The sequence below is a fragment of the Neovison vison genome, chromosome 5 (genome assembly GCF_020171115.1).
Source record: "Neovison vison isolate M4711 chromosome 5, ASM_NN_V1, whole genome shotgun sequence".
NCBI classification, from domain to species: Eukaryota; Metazoa; Chordata; class Mammalia; order Carnivora; family Mustelidae; genus Neogale; species Neogale vison.
The window spans coordinates 18,740,073-18,753,745 of record NC_058095.1 but is presented as its reverse complement, the minus strand read 5'-3'; positions in this window follow the sequence as shown (position 1 = coordinate 18,753,745).

Genomic DNA, 13,673 nt, shown 5'->3' with positions numbered 1-13,673 from the left:
TAGGAGAAGGGCTTAAAACCTTTCCAGTTTGTCACTGAAATCTGTATCTGACCCGGAAAAGTGGCTTCCCAACTTTAGGATACTTACAAAGACCTTTTTCAGTGGGGATGGGGTCCACAAATACTCATTTTTAATAAGTACCCCAGGGGATTTGCTGCAGCTGGTCCTTCCTTCATACTTGGAAAAAAAGCAAATAAACCACCTAGAAGCTTCTATGTACATGATCTGGTCCCTGACCACCTCACTCTCTTCCTCTAGCTGCCTTTCCCTTATGGCCTTGAACTGTGTGCCCTTTGCTCCTCAAGGCCTTTGCACAGGCTGGGCTTTGTTTCAGTTTGGTTTCTTTTTTGTTTTGTTTTGTTTTTCTGGAATGCCCCCCTCCCTCCTTCTCTTTGTCTGCTATCTCTTAGTCATCCATAGAACTCAATTAAATATCACTTCCTGGGGCACCTGGGTGGCTCAGTGGGTTAAGCCGCTGCTTTCTTCTCAGGATATGATCTCAGGGTCCTGAGATGGAGTCCCGCATCAGGCTCCCTGCTCAGCAGGGAGCCTGCTTCTCTCTCTCTCTCTGCCTGCCTCTCCATCTACTTGTGATTTCTCTGTCAAATAAATAAATAAAATCTTAAAAAAAAGAAAAATCACTTCCTGAAAGTGCCCTTCCTTGGTTCTTTAGCTAAATTGATTCCCCTTGTTATATACATTTTAACTGACCCTAATAATGACTTGGAAATATGCACCTATTTGTGGCATTATAGGGTCAGTGTCCATTTCTTCCTCTAAACCGCAAGCTTCTTGAGTGCAGAAACCGCACATCTCCTCCCAGCAGAGTGCCTGAAACAACAACGAATAGACTTAATGAGTATTTGTTGGGTGAAATGAATGAGTATTAAAAGATTAGGTCAGGGCGCCTGGGTGGCTCAGTGGGTTAAGCCGCTGCCTTCGGCTCAGGTCATGATCTCGGGGTCCTGGGATCGAGTCCCGCATCGGGCTCTCTGCTCGGCAGGGAGCCTGCTTCCTCCTCTCTCTCTCTGCCTACCTCTCTGCCTACTTGTGATCTCTCTCTGTCAAATAAATAAATAAAATCTTTAAAAAAAAAAAAAAGATTAGGTCAGAGCCAGCACTTTGTGATTAGACAATGGGCTCTGAGCAGAAAAACCACCTCCACAGTCACCCCAAGACAGAGACCTCTTGCCTTCACCCCCATTGCTGTCACTTTTTTAAATTTTTTTAAAAATTTTAAAATTATTTATTTATTTGACAGAGATCACAAGTAGGCAGAGAGAGAGGAGGAAGCAGGCTCCCCACCAAGCAGAGGGCCCAATGCGGGGCTTGATCCCAGGACCCTGGGACCATGACCTGAGCTAAAGGTAGAGGCTTTAACCCACTGAGCCACTCAGGTGCCCCCATTGCTGTCACTCTTGATCAACCTTATGTTGTCTCTAGGGCAGTTGGGTTGGGCTGGGATTTGGCTTTCTCAAGGCTTTCATTTCGCCTCCCCAGAGTATGGGCCACTTGAGAAAAGAGGTACGATCATATTTCTTTTTGCCTTTCCAGCACATAGCACATCGCCTTCTGTGTAGCAGGTACTAAGTCAAGGCCACAGGATCCTGAAGAGCTGGAATTTCTCCTCTCAAGATCTCAGAACATGGGGAACATCCCCCATGGGATGATAGAGGTCAGTAACCATCATGGAGCACCTTGGCTAAGCACTTCCTATTCTATAAAGGAGGGGACTGAGGCTCAGAGAAGCTAAATAACTTGCCCAAAGTCACAGAGTTCATGCAAGCAGGAACTGGGATTCAGACTCAGGTCTTGGGTGCCTGGGTGGCTCAGTCAGTTAGGCCTCTGCCTTCCACTCTGGTCATGATCCCCGGGTCCTAGGAGCCTGCTTCTCCCTCTGCCTGCTGCTCCCCTTGCTTGTGCGCTCGCTCTCTCGCTCTCTCTCTGTCAAATAAATACAGTCCTTTTTTTTTTTTAAAGATTATATTTAGTTATTTGACAGACAGAGATCACAAGTAGGCAGAGAGGCAGGCAGAGACAGAGGGGAGAAGCAGGCTCCCTGCTGAGCAGAGAGCCAGATGTGGGCTGGATCCCAGGACCCTGGGATCATAACTTGAGCCAAAGGCAGAGGCTTAACCCACTAAGCCACCCAGGCACCCCAACAAATAAAGTCTTAAAAAAATAATAATAAAAACGACAACCTTCAGGTATCTCTGTCTCCCAGACACAAAGGATAGGACTTGAAGGAGGTGGCTTCCAGTGCTCTAGCCCTCTCTTCTGGAGGTCCCTGAGATGATCACCTCAGTTCTCCAAGAGCCAAATGCCCCAGAAGTTATAAGAATTCACCATACAGGACCCTGATAAGCCTTCAGATTTTCCCTTCTCAGCTACATGGGGGTTAAATAATCCTGTACTCCCTGTGTTTTTGAGTACCTGTGGTAGGTGTTAGAGATCTAGAAATGAATCTGCCTTTAAGGAACGTAGAGCTCCTCACAGAGAATAAAACTGCCTTTTGCTATGACTTATGAATCTTTGCTGGGACCATTCACCATGAAAACGAGGGTCATGGGGCTGTCTCATTAAACGCTACCTCGGTTTCCCAATGTTGAGTGAGACTGCAGATAGAATCCAGTAGCCAGTTAGGGAACTTCCACCCCAGGGATCCAATAGTGAATTTGGCCTCTCGGTAGAAAGAAAGGAAATCACTTTTGGAGGGAAGCTGAGCCTTTAACCTATAGCCTGACAGGTTGTTAGCACTAACAGACTTTAAGAAGAATGCATCAGGGGAGAAAACTGGGGATGCTGAACAACACTGCTAAGGCCTTTGGGAGTAGCAAGCTCTATCTGAAATCATGAGAAATGTCCCAGTCAGTACCTGGAGCAAGAGAGAGAATGAGCTTCCTCCATGCTCAGCGGATGCTGTTGAACTGATAACACCCATCTCCAGCACACCCACTCTTGCTCACCCAGGCCTGGGCCCTCTAAAGTCAGCCTTGCCTGGGGGAGCCTGGCTGGCTCAGTGGGTAAAGCATGTGACTTGTGATCTTGGGGTTGTGAGTTTAAGCCCCACGTTGGGTGTAGGCATTACTTAAAAATAAAGCCTTTTGGGGTCAGTGGGTAAAGCATGTGACTTGTGATCTTGGGGTTGGGAGTTCAAGCCCCACGTTGGGTACAGGCATTACTTAAAAATAAAGCCTTTTGGGGCACCTGAGTGTCTCAGTGGGTTAAGCATCCATCGGGCTCTCTGCTCAGTGGGGAGCCTGCTTCCCACCCACCTGCTTGCCTCTCTGCCTACTTGTGATCTCTGTCTGTCAAATAAATAAGCCTTTTAAAAAAAAAAGTCTTTTAGGGACGCCTGGGTGGCTCAGTTGGTTGGACGACTGCCTTCGGCTCAGGGCGTGATCCTGGAGTCCCAGGATCGAGTCCCACATCAGGCTCCCAACTCCATGGGGAGTCTGCTTCGCTCTCTGACCTTCTCCTCGCTCATGTTCTCTCTCTCACTGTCTCTCTCTCTCAAATAAATAAATAAAATCTTTAAAAAAAAAAGTCTTTTAAAAAATTAAAAATGAAAAAGATAAAGTTAGCATTGCCTGCGGCTCAAACAGGGCACCCAGTTCAAATGTGCCCCCACTTCCACACTCTGACCTAGAATTTTGTATACAGTGGAGATCCTCAGATCCATGCCCAGGATTGCAAAGGCTCTGGCCAGAGTGGTCTAGCCCACTGTTCCAGCCTTGGGTGGGGCAACACTTAATGTGGTCCTATGGGCCTCCAAAGAGTGCCTTGGGTGGAAATAGTCCACTTGTGCCGAAATATAGCCTTAGGCAGAAAATAATATGGAACAAGGGAAAACTGAGCTAATAAGCCCAAGCAATAGGCATTTATCAAAGGAAATATGCATTCTTTAAATCTATCAGTTACTAAGGCTCAGTTACTATAGGCATCTTGTTTTTAGTTCATCAGCAAGAAATTACTGAGCATGTTGAAAAGTTATGAGACCAGCACAGTGTACGGTACTGTGGGGACTGCAAAAATAAAATAATAATAATAAATAAGAAAACAGGACAGGAAGTGAGACAATCTGGGTCCTCCGATCAGCTCTATCCCGGTGTGTTTTTGGATGAGTCATTTTCCCTCTGGACCTTAGTGTCCTTATCTGGGAAACAGGACTTGGACTTCTGTTCTCTGAGGTCTCTTTCAGTTCTGACATTCTGTGAATTCCAAATTAGATGTGATGGCAGATGTGACCACATCCAGCATAGCTCCGGAGTTCAAAGTTTGGGCTGGACCTTCATTCCTTGCGATGCTTTAAGGTCCTGTCCTGCCCTTGGGCTGTTTACAATATGTTCAAGGAGCCAGAAGAGAATTTATTTCAGGACAGACACTTCATATGTCCCGAGGCACAAAGCAAAGGCAGTCACTGAGGACTGAATCATGCAGAGTATAATGCAATGTCCTCCCCCCTCCAGGATGCCTGAGTTAGGCTCAGGTCTCCCTGTGTGACCTGAACAAAGGCCCTTCTCTCTGGGTCTCTGTTTCTTTATCTGTAGGACGAGAGGGTTGGACTGGATTTCCTCCCTTCCAGCTAGAGACTTTTCTGGATGGCCCAACAAGGTAAAGTTGAGAAGGAAGGATAGAAGAGGAGTTCCTCCTTCCCTCCCTTCCTCCCTCCCCTCCAGGGTCTTCTTCTCTGAACTTAGGGCTGAAAGGAACTGGTTCCAGGCCAGTATTCAACAAGAGACCTCTTGACTGAGATGGTTGGGAGCAAGGGACAGATAGGTACCTGGAAAGCTGCCATTCCTCTGCTGGTTTCCTCATCTGTAAAATTGTATGTTTGGATGGATAACTTCTTCTTTTTTTTTTTAAGCTTTATTATTATCATTTTTAGATTTTTATTTATTTATTATTTTAGAGAGACCACATGAGCCAGAGGAGCAGAGAGAGAGAGAGGGAAAAAGAGAATCCCAAGCAGACTCCTCGCTGAGTGCAGAACCCGACACCAGGCTCAGTCCCACGATCCCCAGATCGTGACCTGAGCTGAAACCAAGAATCAGACACCCAACCGAATGAGCCATCCAGGTGCCCCCGGATGGATAGCTTCTGAGGTTTTTTTCCCTAGCCCTGCGAGCCAACTATTCTAGAGTTACAGCTTGAAAAACCAAAACCAAGAAGGCCTAGCTGGAGGGAAGGGCTTCAGTCATTCACTTGAAAGTGTTACCTGGCCCTCAACACCTCTGTCCCTTCCTAAGCTTCCCAGCTCCTGCCTTCCTGGACTAGAGATCAGAAGTAGGTCCCTGTCTCTACACTCAGCAATAACAAGCTTGGAGAAAGCCAGAATCATGGCTCATAGACTAAGCTATGAATTTGTATAAAAATGGACTGTTTTGGGGCACCTGGGTGTCTCAGGTCATGACCTTCCGGACCTGATCTCCAGGTCCTGGGATCAAGCCCCAGACCCTGCATCTGGCTCCCTGCTCAGCAGGAGCGACTTCTCCCTCTCCCTCTCCCTCTGCCTCTTCCCCTGCCTGTGTTCTCTCTGTCTCAAATGAATAAATAAAATCTTAAAAAATAAAATAAAATAAAAATAGACTGTCCTGGGTGCAGCTACCATCATTTGTCACAGTGCATTAAACACACACACACACACACACACACACACATTTAAAGAGAAAGAGCGGAGAAAAGCTGCCAGTCCTATGGTCTGTAGGTCCCAGGTTCCTCATCCGGCCTCCCATAGCAGCAAGGTACTTGCTAAAGGACAGCAGGTGACCAAAAGGTCTAGGATGGACTTCAATACTTCTTAGCCCAGAACCCCACAGGAGCCTGGAGTGGTTCACATAGGACCTTCAGACCCCTTCAGCAACAAGGAGAGCAGGAGGTCCAGGTGAATGACTGATAAGGAAGCTTATCCGCTCCCCCACATCATGCAAGGATGCTAGGACCTGGAAGTGAGGCCCACAATTTCCAGGATGGCACAGGGTTCCTCCCTGACTGCTTAAGGGTCAAGGCCATGTGGACACAAGAGCACAAGGAACAGCCATGGCCAGTCCCATCCCACGTGTCTGCAGATTCCTCCAGAGTATCTTCTCTGGGCAGAGCAAGCGTGTTGGGGAGGAACAGAAGATGCAAATATGCCTGCCCTCTCAGAACTTATGATCCTTTGGAAACCACAGAACCCCTGAAAGCAAGATGGGACAGTGGGGATGGAGGGAGCCTGGGACACACAGACCTAGAGAAGTTCAGGCAAATCATCTGCCCTCTCTGAGCCTCAGCTTCCCCTCTATGACTGGAGGGTTGGGTACTCGATTTTTGGAAGCCACCTTGGCCCTGAAGTCGTGAAACAACAGAGAACAAGACACAGTGAACCTGCACGCTACATGGAGGGGCATGGACCATGGCCACTGAAAAACCGGCCTAATAGCCCTCCCTCCAGCAAGCAAGCAGTCTGCAGGTGACATATGCTTTGTCCCCTTTCTTGTTTTGTAGTTTTTTTTTGATATTTTATTTACTTATTTGATAGAGAGCGATCACAAGCAGGCAGGCAGAGAGAGAGAGAAGCAGACTCCCTGCCAACCAGAGAGCCCAATGCAGGGCTTGATCCCAGGACCCTGAGATCATGACCCAAGCCGATAGCAGATGCTTAACCCACTGAGCCACCCAGGTGCCCATGTCCCCTTTCTTGTACACATTTATTGAGCAACTTCCTTTCAAAAGGCCTTGTCTCCTATATTATCATTCTCACAACTCTATAAGGTAGATGTGATGCCTTCCCCCTTCTGGATAAGGAGAGTGAGCCCAGGGAAGGTAAGTAAGTGGCTGAGCCAGGCCATGACCCAGGCTCTCTGGGTACAGCACCAGGGGAAGTTTCCCTGGCTTTGAGGGGTTCTTCCCCCAATAGGCAGAAATAGCTATGTCCTCTTTCTCCAGGGAACTCCTTGAGGACCCAGGACCTCCATGGGAAGTCCTTTTTTTTTTTTTTTTAATATTTTATTTATTTATTTGACAGAGAGAGATCACAAGTAGGCCAAGAGGCAGGCAGGGTCGGGGGGGGCGGGGGGAAGCAGGCTCTCTGCTGAGCAGAGAGCCCGATGTGGGGCTTGATCCCTGGACCCTGGGATCATGACCCAAGACGAAGGCAGAGGCTTAACCCACTGAGCCACCCAGGCGCCCCTCCATGGGAAGGCCTTGATTCATGTGTCGGGAAGGCACATTCCATCATCCTTGAGCGGCAGGGTCTTTGGCATATCTGTCCTGCCCAGTAGACAGCTCAGATGACAAACTTGACCTGTACCGTTTCATTTCATCCTCCAGCCCACAAGGTGGGCATTATTATTATCTCACTTTTAAGACGAAGTTCAGGAGACTTAACAAACCTGCCCAAAGCCACAAACCCAGTAAGCGAGGATGTCTTCCTGACCCAGACATCAGGAGCAGGCCCCTGTCTCTATACTCAGCAAGGGCAGGGCCTAGGGGAAGCCGACATCATGGCTCCTACAATAAGCTATGAATTTGTTTAAAAACAAAGACTAGGGGGCTCAGTGGGTTAAGCAGCTGCCTTTGGCTCAGGTCATGATCTCAGAGTCCTGGGATCCAGCCCCATATCCGGCTCTCCGCTTAGCAGGGAGCCTGCTTCCTCCTGTCTCTCTGCCTGCCTCTCTGCCTACTTGTGATCTCTCTCTGTCAAATAAATAAATAAAACCTTTAAAAAAAAGAAAAAGAAAAAACAAAGACTAGGGGCGTGTGGGTGGCTCAAGTTGACAAAGTATCTGACTTTGGCTCAGGTCATGATCCCAGGGTCCTGGGATCGAGCCCCACTTTGGGCTCTTCTCTCAGCAGGAGCTTGCTTCTCCCTTTCTCAGCAGCTCCCCCTGCTTGTACTCCCTCTCTCTCTACGTATCAAATAAATAAAATTTTCTTAAATAAATAAATAATAAATAAAAACAAATATACTTCTGGGTGCGGCTATAGCCCAGGTGAGCAGGGCACAGAGCCTGCTTGGTTTAACCACTGGATTCTGCCCTCCATGAGACGGTAAAAACCCAATCAGGACTGAAGCTCTGCCATTTCCCAGCTGCGAACTTGACATTTTACGTCAGGGGCACTTGGGTGGCTCAGTTGGTCAAGTGACTGCCTTTGGCTCAGGTCATGATCCTGGAATTCCTGGATGGAACCAGCATTGGGCTCCTTGCTCAGCAAGGAGTCTGCTTCTCCCTCTGACCCTCCCAGCTCTCACACGTGCTCTATCTCTCAAATAAGTATATAAAATCTAAAAAAAATCTAAAAAAAAAAAAAAACTTAAAAAAAAAAAGAAGAAATTCTACTTAAACTCTTCAGATCGATTTTCTCACCTTTAAAACATCCTCTTCCGTGGGTAGCTAGCTAGGGCACGACAGGAGCACTTGTGTGAAAGCCCAAGGGGTGGGGGCGGTCAGCCACAGAGTAAACCCCACCCTCTCCCCTCCCCAGACTCTGTGTTACCCCTCCGGGGTTCTGTGGTGGTTGACAGGCTACTTACTGGCCACACCCACTCCTTGTGCAAGGTACTCACCTTCCACACCTGAAATGACTCCTGCCCCCACCTGCTCTCACCTTGCTGTTTCCACCTGAGCTCCCCATCCCACTCTCCCAGGCTTTGTAGAATTGCCCTAGGGATGGGTGGGGATACAAGCTCATACAGCCACCCCCAAGTCTGTTTCCCTGCTCCAGGAATCCTGCAGGAGCAAGGACTCCAGGCTGGGGGCAGTGAGAATTAGCAAATAAAAATACATACAGGAGGGGCACCTGGGTGACTCAGTTGGTTAAGCGACTGCCTTCGGCTCAGGTCATGATCCTGAAGTCCCGGAATCGAGTTCCGCATCGGGCTCCCTGCTCAGCAGGGAGTCTGCTTTTCCCGCTGACCTCTCTCCTCTCATGCTTTCTCTCTCTCTAATAAATAAATAAAATCTTCATTTTATTTTTTTTAAGATTTTATTTTATTTATTTGACAGAGAGAGATCACAAGTAGGCAGAGAGGCAGGCAGAGAGAGAGAGAGAGGAGGAAGCAGGCTCCCTGCTGAGCAGAGAGCCCGATGCGGGACTGGATCCCAGGACCCTGAGATCATGACCCGAGCCGAAGGCAGCGGCTTAACCCACTGAGCCACCCAGGCGCCCCTAAATAAATAAAATCTTTAAAAAAAAAAACGTAAAGGATGCACAGTTAAATCTGAATTTCAGATACACGAGGATTAATTTTGTATACTTATATTAAGAGTTCACGACTTTTTAAAACTTGTTTATTTTTATACTTATATTAAAAGATTATTCCTTATCTGAAACTCAAATTTAAGCGGGTGTCCTGTATTTTATCTGCCATCCATTCCCCGACCCCTTGGAAGACTAACCTTCATGGAAGACAGCCCTGCAAATGATTTTTATTACGAGTTTTTGAACAATTTTAAGTATCTTTTTACATAATATAAAATGTACCCATTTTAAGTATACAAGTCAATTTTTTTTAGATTTACCAAATTGTACAACCATTACAAAATCCAGGGGTTTTTTGTGTGTTTGTTTGTTTGTTTAAGATTTTATTTATTTGACAGACAGAGATCACAAGTAAGGCAGAGAGGCAGGCAGAGAGAGAGGGGCAAGCAGGCTCCCCGCTGAGCAGAGAGCCCGATGCAGGGTTCTATCCCCGGACCCTGGGATCATGACCTGAGCCAAAGGCAGAGGCTTTAGCCCACTGAACCCCCCAGGCGCCCCACAAAAATCCAGTTTTAAAACATTTTCATCACCCCAACAGATATCCACTTACAATTAATTCCCATTACTGCCTCCCACAAATTGTTTTTTTAAACATTTAATAAATTAATTGTTACTTCTGCTATAAAAAGTCACAAACTCTTATGGAAGAAATTCTGGGGAAAATAAATCAGAGAAAGAGAAGAAAGTAAAATTACTTCTAAGTCTCTGGTCTCATGAGGACAATTGTTAATAAATGTTTCTAATCTTTTTTTCCATGTTCCTATTTTCTTTTTTTTAAATATTTTATTTATTTATTTGACAGACAGAGATCACAAGTAGGTGGAGAGGCAGGCAGAGAGATAGAGAGAGAGGAGGAAGCAGGCTCCCCACTGAGCAGAGAGCCCGATGCGGGGCTCCATCCCAGGACCCGGGATCATGACCCAAGCCGAAGGCAGAGGTTTTAGCTCACTGAGCCACCCAGGCGCCCCTCCATGTCCATATTTTCTTAAGAAAAATGGTATCAGGAACACTTGGGTGGCTCAGTTGGTTAATCCACTGCCTTCAGCTCAGGTCATGATCCCAGCGTCCTAGGATAGAGTCCCCCATCAGGTTCCTTGCTCAGCAGGGAGCCTGCTTCTCTCTCTGCCTCTGCCTGTCACTCTGTGTGCTTGTGCTCTCTCTCTACCTCTCTATCTGACAAATAAATAAATAAATAAAATCTTAAAAAAAAAAAAAAGAAAAAAGAAAAATGATATCACACTGTATACAATATCTTACAATCTAATTTTTAAGGTAATACATCATGAAAATACTCCCATGCAATCAAATCTTCTTCCACAATATCATTTTCAGTGGTTACATAGTATTCTGTTGTGATTTTGCCACTTTCTTTATTTGCTCCCCTTTTGGGTTTTTTTGTTTTTGTTTTAAGATTTTATTTATTTATTTGACAGACAGAGATCACAAGTAGGTGGAGAGGCAGGCAGAAAGAGAGAGAGAGAGAGGAGGAAGCCGGCTTCCCACTGAGCAGAGAGCCCGATGCAAGGCTCCATCCCAGGACCCTGAGATCACGACTGGAGCCGAAGGCAGAGGCTTTAGCCCACTGAGCCACCCAGGCGCCCCCAATCCCCTTTTGATGAACATCTAGTTTGTGTCCCATCTTTTCACCATTTTAAATAACGCTGTGGTGCATGTTCTTATAGCTAAATCTTTGTACACATCAATTACTACTTAAGATAAATTCTTAGAAGTGGAGTTGTTTTGTCAAAGTGTCCACACATTTTTAAGGCTTTCGATGATATTTTCTGACTCAGTAAGGGGTACTGCCATGGGACCAGCTGTCTAAGTCAGAAGCCTCAGAAAAGGTTCAGTCCAAGAGAAGAAGGCTGACTGACAGGAAGAGTGGTACTGGGGAGACCACTATGGGGGACTTCTCTGGAAAACAGAGGAATACTCCTATCCCCTCCAGGTCCCCTCTTCTCCAGCAGCCACAGCTGCTCCTGGCAGCACCCTTCAGGAACTCCTTCCCTGCCACCCCCTGTTCTTCTTGGTGTTCCTCCAAGAAGGCTGGATGTCACCTCCCTGAGGTCCCGCCAGCCACAGCCTGCCCTGAGCCCGCCCCACCCCCCACCCTTGAGTGGGTCAGCTTGGCTGCCAAAGGCAGACCCTGGCACTTCACCAAGGGTCCAGCCTCCCTGCCGATCCCCTCCCCCATCACCACCCCAGCTTTGGAGGAAGACCAATTGGGAGAGGTCAGAGCAGGTGGGGGGGTGGATTGGGGGCGTAGATCTTGAGATGACTCAAACGCCAGCCACCCGAGGGGAGAAAGGGGCCGGGGGATGAATGGATTGCAAACCAGAAGGAGGGGCTGAGGAGATGAGCTTTGGTGCCTTGATTCGCCCGCGTCAGTTTCTTCAACATCTGCAGTGCGTGGGGTTGAGCGATCCCACTGGGGGGTTGTAGCGGGTAGGGCTGGGAGGCTGGCTGACGTTTGCTTCCCGCCTGCTGGGTCGGGCCGAGCAGTTCATGAATGACTCACCTCATTGTCAGGCTGATTCACTGCTCTCCTGGGGACTGGGGGGAGGGGGGGTAGGCTGCAGCAGCCCCCTCAGTTCGACTCATACTGTGGCACACACGCGCACACACGCGCGCAACGCGCACACACGCGCGCGGGCGGGGCCCCGGCGGGTCCACTCACCTGCTGGGGTCAGGACCCCATAAAAGGGTTTCCGGGGTGAGAAGGAGGGGGATGCACACCACTTGGTCTGTGGAGAACAAGTTTGAGGTTTCTATCTAGTCTACCCATGGCTATTTACATTTAAATTAATTAAAATTAAATACAATTAAAACTTCAGTTCCTTAGTCTGATTAGCCACATTTCAAGGGCTCAGTAGGCACATGTGGCTAGCGACTACTCTGGGGGGCAGAGTGGGTAGAAAATACTTCTATCCGGTGGGTGGGTGGGTGGCTCAGTCCACTAAGCTTCTGTTTTCTAAGCGTGTTTTTTAGCATCTGTCTTGGGCTCAGGTCATGATCCCAGAGTTCTGGGATGGAGCCCCACTTTGGGCTCCCCTCTCAACTGGGAATCTTCTTCTCCCTCTCCCTCGGCCACTCCGCCTGCTTCTGCTCCATCTCTCTCTCTCTCTCTCTCATATAAATAAATTAAATCTAATTTAAAAAAAAAAAAAGAAAAGAGAAGACGTCCATCAACACAGAATGGTCTATGAGTAGTGCTGGTCTACACAACCTTCGCATACACAAAGCTGAACAAGCGGATCAGCCCTCCCCCAGTCCCAGACACTCAGCACCCCCACCTTCTATGCAGCACACAACAGACATTTAACTGCACTCACTCACCCAACACCCACCCACCAGCACAGCCCGGCAAGATTCTCAATGTGTATACACATCTGCGGTATATGCCAGTGTCCATACCAAGGCAAATGTAAATACAAACACATAAACACACATCATCATCACTGATTCACATACAAGGGCTCATACAATAAAAATACAAATTAGGGCAAAATGCACTTGCAAATAGATACAAACTCAAACCATGTGGCTCTCATAACTTAGCTCGTGTTTGCAAACTCAAGTTGGAGGGGAGGGAACCCACATTGCTGAGCCCCTGCCAACGTGCCAGGCATGGAGTTAGCCATGTCGATGCATTAATTCATTTAATCTCACAGCAGCCTTGCAAAGGGCGATGTATTATTCCATTTTTATAGATGAGACAGCTAAGTTTCAGAGAGGCAACGGAACGTTGTCAAGTGATAGCACTTGGTCTGTGGAGCCTACTCCCCCCTCCCCCCAGTCCCCACAAATATAAACCAAGATTCGTCTGACTTCATAGCCAATGCAGCACGCTATCTCCAAACACATGTGCATAGGTGTGCGTATGCACGCATACACACACACTCAAGGTGTGCCCTCCTTTGTACCTAAGGTGAGTCTTTTTGTCCAGCAACTGCAGGGATTTTGGTAAATAAGCATGGAGTTGCCCAGATTCATTAACATTCCCTCCTGTGAAATAGCATTAAGTCATTCAACAAACCCTTGGCTGAGTGTCTTCCATGTGTCAAGTCCTATGCTAAATACAGGTCACAAAGGAAATGCCACAGCTGTTGCCCTGAAGGAGTTCAAAGTCCAGTGGAAGGTGTGAGGGAAACCTATAGAGGTTTCCTATAGGGCACACAAGAGACCCAAGCTATAGTGAAAGTAGGCCCCAAATGTAGGGAACCAAAGAGAAGGTAAAGCTGGGCCTCCTGGGGTAGTAAGAAAGGCTTCTTTGAAGAGGCATCCTTGGAGGGGAGGGTGAAGAAGGAGTGCGAAGGAGATGGATTGGTATTGATTGAGAGATTGAGAGATTAGTTAGGGCAGGAAGGAAAATGCCAGGGCAATGCAGGCCCTGGGGATTTTATATGTCATCCCCCGGTAACTGGGGGAAT